This window comes from Haliotis cracherodii, unplaced genomic scaffold (assembly GCF_022045235.1).
Source record: "Haliotis cracherodii isolate W230 unplaced genomic scaffold, xgHalCrac1.p SCAF_4, whole genome shotgun sequence".
Lineage (NCBI taxonomy): Eukaryota > Metazoa > Mollusca > Gastropoda > Lepetellida > Haliotidae > Haliotis > Haliotis cracherodii.
The window spans coordinates 16,364,346-16,368,808 of record NW_027266297.1 but is presented as its reverse complement, the minus strand read 5'-3'; positions in this window follow the sequence as shown (position 1 = coordinate 16,368,808).

Below are 4,463 nucleotides of genomic sequence, written 5' to 3'. Positions count from 1 at the left end.
CTATCATCCGACACACACCGCTGTGGCTTTAAAAGAATGACTCCCATATCATACTGACCTTCGATTCCGACCGTCGGGCAAATATTACCTTTTTTATAGACATTTCTATTCGCCTTTGAGTATCCCATTTTACAATTGTTACAATGATACAGCAGCTGGTATTGATTATGTGGTCTCTGGCGAAGTGAAGCAAAGGCCCGTGGCACCAACCATATTCCTGCAATGGACACATCCGCCTTATGGTATTTACTATAAATTCACAAAACGCTGTCTGGTGGCATATAATTATAGCCGTAAAGTGTAACACTATGTGCTAGTTTAGGGCGCATAAAACAATGTCATTCACTTCCAAACTATGTTAGTATCGATTCAGGATTTGAAAACACACACCCAATCATACTGCGATGAATTATGCAGGAAGACTGCACAAAAACATCCTATTCGCCAAATAATGAATTGGTTTCGGGCGTTCTGAGATGTGGCTTCTGTTTGACATGTTGTCACACTCTAGTCATTATGAAAGTATTAATTTTTGATAAGTTATTATTTATATTTGCACTGTCCTAATTTGACGAGATACTAAATTCATGCCCAATGACACATTCAGGTAGAAAGTTGAACGGTGCAATAGAAATGCTGCATTATTTATAGACTATACAAATTGTTAGGGCATGGCCTCGTATTAGAGGGGAGCAGGGATGTCTCAGTAGCCTGTGGCTTCGCAAATTGTTTTGCAGAGTTGCGGCCCTTGGTCGTGCGCGGATTCGCTTATCGTGGCATCAATTGCAAGATATGTCCAGTTTGTTTGTTTTCCTTCTGCGTTTATTTATGTGTGCGGGTAACACAAACGAGGTGTTTCTGAATTGTTAAATATAACTGGATGTTTTCTTCTCTTGGTTTCATGTAAGGTAAAATATATGTGTGACAACTGTGGCTGAAATATTGAGTGATGTTACTATTGTCCATGAAATAGTAACTAGATCAATTGTAAATGAGATTGTATTCATAATAGTGACTAGACGAATGGAATATGGATAGTGACACGATAACGATATCACGTTTCATTTTTGATACAGGGCTATATTATAGCAAAATATCTGATTCGATTGCAGCATAAGGTAAAGCTTCATCATCATCTGTATTGACGATATGACCAAGGAAAGAAACATATATCCGGATATCCACATAGTGTTATTCCTATCCGAAATCAACAAAAACGAGGTTGGCCAGCTGTGTCGAGACCATGTGAGGCAGAACAACCTTCGATCTTGACGAGTCTCATAAGGTGAATCAAAGTCAGTTATATTCGACGTGTACTTCAATGAGAAGAATTTGGTAATGACGCCACGACAATAGACGTTTTCAAATGAAATAAGTCCATGTTTTTGACACACCCTGGGGAATGTACAAAGTGATACACAGACGGCAGCAATGGTATGTCTTTCAAGTGTTAGCTCTTGTCATACGCCCACGTTCATACAACCAATACAGAACGACAGTCATTCTGCAGAAGTTTGTTTACACCGAAGTCTGTGTCTTGCGGACTACTATTTTTTGCTGGTTTTTGTCCTATCGATAATTAAGTTTTTTTCAATCTCCAAACATTTATCTGTAATATGAACACCTGAGTGAGTGAGTGAGTCGGGTTTTAACACCGCTTTTAACAATATTCCAGTTATATCGCGGCGTGCTGACTTAATGTGAGAGGGAAGCCCGTGATGAATGTCTTAGACGTTTACCACTTCGGTAAAACCCACGAGGACGGGTATGGTGCTCACAAAACTAGAAACATAATTGGTGCGAACCGGGATTCAAACCCACAATCATAGGTTTCTGGCGTGCCCAAGGGACGCAACTCTGCACAGCGAACCGCGGCGCCTTAGACGACTGGGCTATCCGTGCCCCCTGAACTCCTGAAAATAGGATGTTATGTGCAATCTGAAAATATAATACTTGCGATACTTTTCGAGCTGTACATAATGTGAGAATCAATATTGGATTTACTAGGGTTCTCCGACATTGATGTATATGCGCAACCTACAGCCAACGTGACGTATCGAGTTGTCTGTATGATGGTGAAATCCAAAATATACAAACGCGGAACACCGAATACATATCAACGGTAAAATCAAAAGTGACATGTTCAAATAGATTAGAGGCTACGTGGCTACTGTCTGCGATAGTTATAGAAACAGTGATGCACAGGGGCAGCTAATTGATCAAAGTTTGACAACGCGGCGTACCAGTATGCGGTCTGCCACCCTTTCTCCAATGACACAGAAGTTATTAGCCAGACACTGATATTTCATCAGATGACCATGAACCGTGTTTGTTTGTTGTTTAACGCAGCACTCAGCAATATTCTGGTAAGACGATGGTCTGTAAACAATCGAGTCTGGACCTTGCACTCCAACGATTTATCCATTAGCATCGATAAATTTTGTGGCCTCTTACCAAGCATAGATTGTTTTGGACCGATGGTCTTATCCGGACTTCCCACGGATCTCCATTAACATTGGTAGGTATATGATATATGCGGACAGTAGACATACCTACAGGTGACTGGCTGTATATTTCGTTTTGTGGGGACATGGACAGATTGTACCAGGTTTTAGCAATGCATTATTTCTGTATATTTCAGGATCTGGTGGTTTTGGATGAAGACACAGTATGGTTGACAGATATGGACAACACAGAACTGGAAATCAAAATGGTCACGTCCAAGACAACCAAGAAATGGTTACACCATTATTCAATTTGTCATCAGTGTTTTGAAATAATGAGCATTGTATGTATCGGCAATAATGATGATAATGTATGAAAATTAGTATGTAATAGTGGTTGCGTGGTGTGGACTATGGCGCGGGTGTTAGTGAGTGTGTTGCAGTAGACTTGTGCGTGAATGGTTGTGGATTGTGTATTGTTGGTGTAGGTGTGGATTGTGGGTTATGGATGTGAATGTGAATGTGCTTTGGGGAGGTTAATGTGGACTGTGGGTTTTGGATGTGAAGGTGAATGGGCATTGTGGACGTGAATGTGGATTGTGGGTTATGGATGTGAAGGTGAATGGGCATTGTGGATGTGAATGTTGATTGTGGGTATTAGCTGTGTGAAGCTGCATTGTGGAGGTGAATGTGGATTAGTATTATGGATGTGATTGTGAATGTGGATTGTTTATTATGGGTGTGAATGTGAATGTGTATTGTGGAGGTGAATGTTGATTGCGGGTTATGGATGTGAATGTGAATGTGCTCTGGGGAGGTGAATGTGGATTGTTTATTATGGGTGTGAATGTGAATGTGCATCGTGGAGGTGAATGTGGATTGTTTATTGTGGAGGTGAATGTGGATTGTTTAATGTGGATGTGAATGTGAATGTGGATTGCGGAGGTGAATGTGGATTTTTTATTGTGGATGTGAATGTGAATTCGCACTGCGGAGGTGAATGTGGATTATTTATTGTGGATGTGAATGTGAATGTGCACTCCGGGGGTGAATGTGGATTGTTAATGGTGGATGTGAATGTGAATGTGCACTGCGAAGGTGAATGTGGATTGTTTATTGTGGATGTGAATGTGGATGTGGATTGTGGAGGTGAATGTGGATTGTTTATTGTGGATGTGAATGTGGATGTGGATTGTGGAGGTGAATGTGGATTGTTTATTGTGGATGTGAATGTGGATTGTTTATTGTGGAGGTGAATGTAGATTGTTTATTGTGGATGTGAATGTGGATTGTTTATTGTGGATGTGAATGTGGATGGTGGAGGTGAATGTAGATTGTTTATTATAAATGTGAATGTGCACTGCAGAGGTGAATGTGGATTGTTTATTGTGGATGTGAATGTGAATGTGCATTGTGGAGATGAATGTGGATTGTTTATTATTAATATGAATGTGAATGTTCATTGTGGAGATGAATGTGGATTGTTTATTGTGGAGATGAATGTGGATTGTTTATTGTGGAGATGAATGTGGATTGTTTATTGATAATGTGAATGTGAATGTTCATTGTGGAGATGAATGTAGATTGTTTATTATCAATGTGAATGTGAATATGCATTGTGGAGGTGAATGTGGATGTGGATTTTGATTATGGATGTCTATTTTGAGGGGGGTTATTATGTCAAAGTGATTAATGTGTATGAGGGGAGTTGTTAGTGAGGGTTAGGGTGTGGTAGTGGTTGGGTGTGTATATGTGTGTTGATAAGTTAATCCAATTGTCTAAAAGGCCGTTGATGCCACTTGGTTAGGTAACTACCACATTCCACGATTACATGTTTGCATGACCAACACCCAGAAATCACTTGTGTAGTGTGTGTTTTTTGCAAGCTATAGAACAAACTTATTCAGACTTTTAGGTTTCTGCGCCCACATAATGTTAATCGCTAAAAACATCGATCAAAAGGAAACAATATTAGGTTAAAATACTGAAACTATTATCAATGGGCATGCATAATATAAC